Source organism: Plecotus auritus (genome assembly GCF_963455305.1).
Source record: "Plecotus auritus genome assembly, chromosome: 1".
NCBI classification, from domain to species: domain Eukaryota; kingdom Metazoa; phylum Chordata; class Mammalia; order Chiroptera; family Vespertilionidae; genus Plecotus; species Plecotus auritus.
The window spans coordinates 231,232,186-231,241,217 of record NC_137770.1 but is presented as its reverse complement, the minus strand read 5'-3'; the positions used below and the strand labels follow the sequence as shown (position 1 = coordinate 231,241,217).

The window sequence follows — 9,032 nt, the reverse complement described above, 5'->3', positions numbered from 1 at the left end:
TGAATGGTACCTACAAGTTTGGATATTTTAGGCACTATTCATTCACTCATTCATTAAATTAGTACCTATTGATCATTTACTAGGCAGTTGAAATATATCAGTAAATAAGACCTATAAAAAGCCCTACCTTATTGAAGTATAAGTGGAAAGAGACCATAATAATAAGCAATAAATAAATATTTTTATCATATGTTAGAAATCAATAAGTGATTATGGAAAAAATGAAAAGAAGATAAACTAGTGTAATGGGGATTAGAAATTGGGGGCCAGGGCCCAGGGCAGGCTACTATGTTCACCAACAGAAATCCTGGGTTCATTCTTGGGCTTTGCTGCTCAGTAGCTCATGACCTCATTTTCTAAGATAGTTGTGCAAAGTTAGATATTTGAAGATAAATCTGAAGTACTTACAACTCTAATATTCTCTGACGCTATGTCTAAGCTAAGCAACTCTCACAAAGAGGTTAACTCCGTGATATTAATGACCATTGCAATCTACATAAAGTTTGCAATGGTCATTAATACAAATGGGGGTGAACCCTGGCTGTGATAATATCTGAGGAAAACACATGGTATTGTTTGAGATTTAATGCTAACGTTATTCATTACCTAGAATCTCTGCGTATAAAACATAGTTAACTATGTCATAGACTTTCCGCAGTTATTAAAAATAATATAATGGTAAGCACCATCAATATCACTTCGCAGAAACATAAATAACGTAACATTTTATAATGTTACATAATATAACACTAGGTTATATTTATGATGTTATATAATGTCAGGTGTGCTTGGTTTTCTGGAAAACAAAATGTGATATGAAACGTGTTAGATATTCATAGTCTGGGTTTAATGTGCTGGATGTACTGCCTGTCTACACTTTTCCAGGTGGTTCTTCAGACTAAAGCTTAACTACTTAAGGATTTCAAGTATGACGGATGGCTCTTTGAAGTTGACTTTTGTATGTGCATCAGAGAAACACAAGGTGGAACATAAATAAAAACAACTCACAGAAACAAGGTTTAAGATCTGACATTTCTAAGCAGCAGGTTTCTCTGTCCTCAGGGAGATAAACAAAACTATTGAAAACCCCATTAGGTATATTTATAGCCCCGGTTTAATGTCTGGGATGCAAACTAAGATGCCAGACTGCCAGCTACCAACTTTGGGATGGAAGAAAACAGCTTCTTGGAATGAACATTTTCATCCTTTTCTCATCAATATTCCAAAGACATGGCACCTTAATCTTTTATACAGTGCAAGGGGAGCCTTATTTCAAATTACTTTCCATGAAAAATTTTAGTTTTGGTGTGAAAAGTTGTCTGGGGAAAATTCACTAACCTGTTTTCTGTTATACTTACTTATTCTTGGATATGGGGAGAGGGGGTCAGGAAAGCTATGTTCAAAACTCCAGGGCTCTGCAAATGGAAAAGAAACATGTGAATCAATAACTAATCCTGAAGGAAGTGTACCAGTGAGCTGTCTTCGGAAGAATTACAGTTAATGTATGTGAAAGCCAAAGAATATCTGATAAGCTGTTACAAATAATCTTGGCTATAGGGTATCTGAAATACACTTTCACATTTAGTCACAAGGGGTCCAACTGCTGTATGTTACAAACTGAATGTTTGTGTCCTCCCAAAATTCATATGCTGAAACCCTAATCCCCAGTGTGGCTATACTTGGAGTAAAGAAGTAATTAAGATTAAATGAGGTTATCAGGATTAATTCTGTGGGATTAGTGTCTTTACAAGAAGAGGCACCAGATATTTTTTTTTTCTCTTTGTCTTTCTGTCTTTCTCTCTTTGTCTTTTTCTCTATGTCTCTGTCTCTGTCTCTCTCTCTGTCTCTCTCTGTCTCTCTCTCTCTCTCTCTCTCTCTCTCTCTCTCTCTCTCTCTCTGCCTGCCTCTCACTCTCTCCTTGCTCACACAGATAGAGGTGAGCCCACAGTGAGGTGATACCCACCTACAAACCAAAAGAAGAGGTCTAAGGATGAATCTACCTTGCTAGCACATTGGTCTTGGACTTTTGGCCTCTAGAAATGTGGGAAATAAATGTGTTGTTAAGTCACACAGTATGTGATATTGTGTCTGTGTGTGTATGTGTATGTGTGTGTATGTGTGTGTGTATGTGGGTATGTGTGTGCACATCTGTGTGTGTATGTGTATGTATGTGTGTATGTGTGTATGTGTATGTGTGTGTATGTGTGTATGTGTGTGTATGTGTGTGTCTCTGTGTGTATGTGTATGTGTATGTGTGTGTATGTGTGTGTGTGAGTGTGTGTGTTAAAAAGAACCTTTATTATACGTTTATAGTAGCCCCTCCTGTTCTCATGCTTTCTTGCCAGTTGGCTTGGGAGCAGCAGGATCTTTCTGGGCTGGGGCTTTCGGACCCTTTTGAGCTTTTGGAGGCGCTGCCTCTGACCTGCAGGTTTCTGGGCGGGAACCTTCTGGGCTGGAGCCTTCTTGCCTGCAGTGGTCACCTTTTTTGCTGGAACCTTTGTAGTAGCTGCTGCAGCTGCAGCCGCACCATTAGCAGCAGGTGCTTTTTTGGGAGAAGCTTTCAGGAGAGCTGCCTTTTGAAGCTTCCTAACTTCAAACTTGATTATTGGCTCCTCATTTTCTTTGCCTTCATTACTTTGTAATGATCAAAATCTCTCATCTTGGCCTTCTTTTCGCTGGCTTCCATCTGCTTGGCCCACCTTGTGGCTGCCCATTTTGCATTGATATCTGCCTTCTCCGCAGCGTGTCGAACATACTTCTGGCGGGCGCTGTGTGGGAACTTAAGGATGAAGTCAGTGAGCTGCATGCATTTGAAAGGCATAGCCTGTCTCCTTCCTTGAGTGCAAGGTCCATCAACCAAAGGCCTGTTCTGATTGATAACATCTACGATTGCGACCAGCTTCCTGGCATGAGGCCCAAAGGAGACGTAGGCCCCCCAGCCAACCTCCAGGAAGCACCTGAACACCATGCACGACGTAGGGCCCACTGGGCGCCATTCTGCATCCCTGCCCAGGTGGTGGTGCAGCTGCATGGCTCGTGATATTTTATGATGGCAGCCCAAGCAGATGAATAGATGAATAGAGTATCCTATATAATAAAAGGGTAATATGCAAATTGACCAAACGGTGGAATGACCGGTTGCTATGATGCCCACTGACCACCAGGGGGCAGATGCTCAACACAGGAGCTGTCCCCTGGTGGTCAGTGAGCTCTCACAGGGGGAGCGCCGCTCAGCCACAAGCTGGCTGAAGGCTGCCGAGCACTGTGGCAGTGGCGGGAGCCTCTCCCGCCTCCATGGCTGCACTAAGGATGTCCGACTGTGGCTTCGGCTCTCTCCCCACGCTAAACCTTCAGTCGAACATCCTCCGAGGGCTCCCTGACGGCTAAAGGGTGCAGGCTGGGCCTAGGGAACCCCCTCCAAATGCATGAATGCCATGCACCGGGCCTCTAGTATAATATATAGGAAGAGCAATTTGATTTCTATATAGGCAAAACTTTGTAAGCCAGTATTCTACGGTAAAATGTACTGTTTTGAGGGAACAGAGTTCGTTGTTACTGGGGGTTAAGAAAAAGCCTTGAGTGAGTTACTGGTATGAATGGGATTCTGACATCAACTGCATCATGGAATTAAATTGTAAAGTTCTACCCAAAGTTGGGTGAAATTCTCTGATTCTGTGGACTGAATTGGCCAAGTTGAGCAGGAAATACATTTACTTAAAAAAGTGTTACAAGAAAATAGAAAATAAATAGTAAAAGAAATTAAGGAAAAGCAGTGAGTTTCAATGTTGGTGAAAGAGATAGTATTGAAAGGGATCAAGAAGTGACACTGAAATATGAAAAGGAACTATAAGATATTTGTGATACAGGCAGGGTTGCTTGGTTTTCCTTGGTTCACTTAACAACTGACCATAATAAGGGCTAGGGTAAATATGATTACTATTACTTTTATTTTGCTGTGTCATATAAACCTACATTTTTTTTCTGTTTCTTTTCATGTTTTTAAGGGTGAGGGACTCATGTATCTATTCAAAGCTACCCTTTAAGGAAGTGATCAAGTCCCATGTATATAAGCAGATTAACCCCAAATTAGGATTGATTTTAAAATATTTCTAATAATTGTGAAACAGAAGTTATTAATTTTAAAGCTTTTGGTCACTTTAAAGACTGAGTCAGTCAGTAATAGCTTAGATATGCCAGAGCATTGCTACACTTTTTATAAATGTTTTCAAAAATTACTAGAAATTTACCATTATTTTTTCTCTTCCATCCAAATTTCTTTTTTCCAGGATTTACTATTTGCAACCCTTTTCTTTGTGCTGAATTAGTATTTGTCTCAGGAATCCTCTTAATATAGCAAGAGAAACTAGCCCAGAGAATTCTACTACCCTATGGGTTAAATTAACAGGCCAAGAACCTTGAAAAATAAGCAAAATTCACATTCAGACAAAATTTACATATTTATTAGCTTTTGTAGTTTCAACTTTTTATGAGCAAGTTTCCAGTTACTTAAAATTCTTTGCAGCTGTGATGTGACAAGTTAAAAATAAAATATTTGACCTTTTGTTTGGAAAGCTGTGAATAAGAATATACCAAAACAAGACATTCCTCTCCGGAGATGTTTAACAGGCAAAGCTGGTTTGAAAGAATGTTTGGCAAAGGTTTGTACAGTCTGTCTTTGCATTGGCAGAGGCAGGAGTCAGAGAACTGGCTTCTGCAGATTTTATGTGCCAAGCAAGCCTTCAGCAACCAAATGTCAAGTGTGGTGTAGAAAACTATCATGTGTACTTTTCTGTCTAAGAGACTAAAATTTTACGATTTAATTTGTCTATGAGCAAAGCTAACTGTAGTTTTCAAAGTTTGAGTTTTCCCTCTTTGAGATACTCATGATCTGATGCACCAGGACTGTTTCAATCTCCATCTTCAATTTCAGTTTGCAATGTTTATATTCTTGTTTTGCAGCTTTCTCCTTGCTACCATGGATGTTTTTCAAAACACAAGTCCATTGTATAAGAAAGAGTGTGTGTGTGTGTGTGTGTGTGTGTTTGTTTGTTTGTGTTTAAAGTCAGACTCATGTCTATTTTTCCACTCTCTTTTAAAACTACCAGACACTTTTAGTTCTCAGAAAGTGCCAAGATGTCTCTCTCTCTCTCTCTCTTTTTTTTTTTTTTTGCCTTGGACAATATAACTCCCACTTTCATTTAAAATGCCTGCCCCTCTTCACCATGAATAGTTTAGAAAACAGGCTAGAATATTTCGCTCACTTTTCAAATGTTATTTCAGAGGTCCATTTATTTATGTATTGCAGGAATGCTGAACATCTTCCTCCTGCAAGATAAAAGTATTCAAAACAACACCATAACCCCTCCTGAATGTTGTTAAGATTTCTTAATGTAACACCTGTAGCATCTTATTGCATTTATTGTTATTGGCTAGCTCCCTCTCAAAACCAGTGACTCTCAGAGTGAGGGGGCATATATAAACATGTATGCTAATGGGAGGTGATAGAGATGGGGCGGGTCATCAAAATCAAAGGTTTAATTTTCTTTGCCAGCAGGTGTGTGCCTCTAGAGTGAGATCAACCTGAGCCAAGGACAGGTCTTTTTGTCTCTTTGTAACCAGCGCTCAGCAAAGTGCCTGGCAGACAGAAGATGCACTATAAATGTTTATTGCACAAATGAGTGGATACTTACTCATGAGAAGGTTACAAAATTTCCTTAGTGTATGCTAACATTTTATTTTTTTCTTCTTTCCTCTAGCTAAAATTTTAAGTTGTGAGAAGATAAGTGATCTATACATTACTTTTCATGAACATGGAGGATGGGCCCCTGTGTAAATATATTTGTGAAACTATATTTTCTATGTGTGCATCACATGATGCATCTTCATAGACCTATAGAGGCTGAACTCTGAAAGGCTAGAGGCATGATCATTGTACTTATCTTTGGATTTCCCAGCTTTTATTGGAATCTCAAGTTGGTGCTCAATAAACACTTGTTGATTAAATGGATACATTAGTTGATATGTAGTTGGTTGGGAAAAAATTGCGATTTCAATGCTGCCTCAGTTTTCTACAGTTGCTCCTGGGTTAGAGATAACATTCAACCTTGTAAAAACCACTTCTATTATTAATAAAGACTAGAGGCCCGGTGCACGGGGTTGCTCAGCCTGGCCTGAGGGATGGGGCTGAAACCGGCTCTCTGACATCCCCCAAGGGGTCCCAGATTGCAAGAGGGTGCAGGCCATGCCAAGAGACATCCTGGTGCATGATCAGGGCCAGGGAGTGACGTGGGAGGTTGGTTAGCTAGGGAGGGACCATGGGAGGGTTCCAGGGCATGTCTGGTCCATCTCGCTCAGTCCCAATCGGCCGGACCCAGCAGCAAGCTAACCTAATGTTCGGAGCATCTGCCCCCTGGTGGTCAGTGCACATCATAGCGACTGGTCAATCGGTTGACTGTCTACCCCTGGTGGTCAGTGCACGTCATAGTGAGCAGTTGAGTGGCCTTAGCATATCATTAGCATATTATGCTTTGATTGGTTGAACGGTCGACTAGTTGACCAGACACTTAGCATACTAGGCTTTTATTATATAGGATAAAAAAGAAAGTGCACGCGCATGTGCACACACATGTGCACGCGTGCGCACACACACACACACACACACAAATGCACCTTTTGGGATATGCAAAGGTAGAGCCTGGGGTCTAGGTTGTATAGTATAGAGCAGTGGTTGGCAAACTGTGGCTCGCGAGCCACATGCGGCTCGCAAGCTGAGGTTTGCCACTCTGTTGACTAATGAGTTTGCCGACCACTGACCTAGACTCTCGATTCCAATAATTACAGGCTGTTGTTGTTCCTTATGATTAAGCCCCTATCCCAGTGGTCGGCAAACGCATTAGTAAACAGAGTGGCAAAACGCGGCTCACGAGCCGCAGTTTGCCGACCACTGGTATAGACCAAAGGGGAACTAAATTGCTCTGCATATTAAAGTAAAATTACTGCTTTTGTGTGGTCAATGGAATTTTGCTCATCTTTATCTATATAGCCCTGAGCATAGTTTTCTGGCATTTGATGCTTGCTTCGTAAATCCCAGTCGTCTTGAACTAAATGTATTGACTTGAACTGATTTAGGGTCCAACACACAGCAACATTGATCCATTGTATATTTCTAAGTTTATATTTGCATTACCATACATTTCAGCTCCGAAAACACTTTAGCAGAAAGTCTTTACTTAAAAACAAAAGATTGTTTTCCCATCTAGATTGAAATTGTTTGGAAAACCACATAAAAATAGCTTCCTGTCAGTTACCATGGGCCAAACGAGGTTCTAAACAGTTTGTAAACATCATCACATTTCATCTTTGAAGTCACTGTTATTCCATTTTTACAGATAAGGAAATTGAGGCTCACAGGGTTTAAGAAACTGTCACAAAATGGCAGCATTAGGAGATTTGCCCAATTTCATATCATACCGCCTTTCTCCTAGTTTGATAACACCTTGCTGTGCTGGGCAGAAAATAAGGACACACATTTAGTGCCTGGGCATGAAGACATTCTCCCCTGCTATTGAAAATATGCAGTGCCTGTTCTAATTCAGATATGGAGAGAATGGAATGCCAGAAAGGATTTTGAAACCATTTGTGTACATTTAATTTTTGGTCATCAACTGAATATTTGCATTAAATTCTGAATAATAAAAACTCATAACTCTGCTCTGTATATTTTATATTCCTATAGAGTAATTGCCTCTTCCGAATAAAATATGAAGATGTTTCAGAAATTTTGATCACTATTTTTTTTCCAATTAGTCATGCCCCAACAGATGTTTTCAAAATGATAAAACTGGCTTCATCAACCTCATTAACATTAGTGTTTGAGAAATTACTTGCCTTCAATATATCTATGGCTAGAGCACAACTAATTGCTGTATTAGGCAAAATTGCTAGGTACTACAAAAACCCTATTAGCTTTAAGAAAATAGTAAGCAGTGTGTGCAAAACTCTGTCCAGGCATTTTAAGACAAAATTTGGTTCTTTGGGGTATTATTTAATATGAAGTCCATGGTTTTTCTACTCAAAATAACTAAATAACTTAAGTCCTCTATATTATCTTTCTATATATTCCTTTTTCTCCCTCTCTTTCTCTCTCTACTCTCTCTCTGCCCTCTCACATGTGGAAGTTACTTAGTCATCAGTGAATAAGTGCATGTGATATTTTATGTCTTATCTATTCACACACCTACATTCTAAGAATTACAAAATAACACAGCAAACTTAGCTTGGCTGGTTGAAATTAGAGCCCTGCCTTATGACTTAATAAATGATAATTAATTCTAATAAGAGTTTAATCACTTATTAAACATAATAATGTTAAGAGTTTTCTTTCTTGTTTAATCAATACCACCTTGTAAGCAAGCTAATGCTGTCTGCTGAACAATGTACTATCTATAACTGAACAATTTTTAAAAAAATATTTATTGTTGGAAGTATTACAGATGTTTCCTTTTTCTCCCCCATTGACCCCTTCCACAGTGCACACCCTCCCCCAGGCCTTCACAGTACTATTGTCTGTGTACATGGGAATGCACATATGCATTCTTTGGTTCATCTCTTAATACCCCACTCCTGCCTTCCCTCTGAGATTTGTCCTTCTGTTCCATGCTTCTATTCTCTGAATCTATTTTGCTCATCAGTTTATTTTGTTCATTAGATTCCACATACAAGTGAGAACATGTGACACTTATCTTTCTCTGACTGGCATATTCTTAATCAATGATATCATATATGACTATGTTAGATCTATCCGTTGTGAACTTTCTTTCTTTCACTCATTCATGCATTCATTGCAAACATGTTATTGAGATCCAGCAAAGAGGGAGACAGATGAAATCTCTGCCCTGGAATCTAAATGTTCTTCTTGATAATGACATGAATAGGAACAAAACCCTATCTTATCCATTGCTTCTGTCATTCATCCTATCTGCCCAGCTGTTTTACTCACTGAATTAAAACAGACCTCAGCAGGCATTCTTGTT

The 9,032-nt window shown here is 39.5% G+C and overlaps 1 pseudogene across 1 annotated transcript; it reads right to left on the bottom strand.

Annotated features, from left to right (window-relative positions):
* Positions 1 to 2,328: 2,328 nt before the first annotated feature.
* On the bottom strand, positions 2,329 to 2,968 carry LOC308254026 (large ribosomal subunit protein eL14-like; annotated as a pseudogene). The gene has a single exon. The product of its transcript is annotated as a large ribosomal subunit protein eL14-like (transcript).
* Positions 2,969 to 9,032: the final 6,064 nt, after the last annotated feature.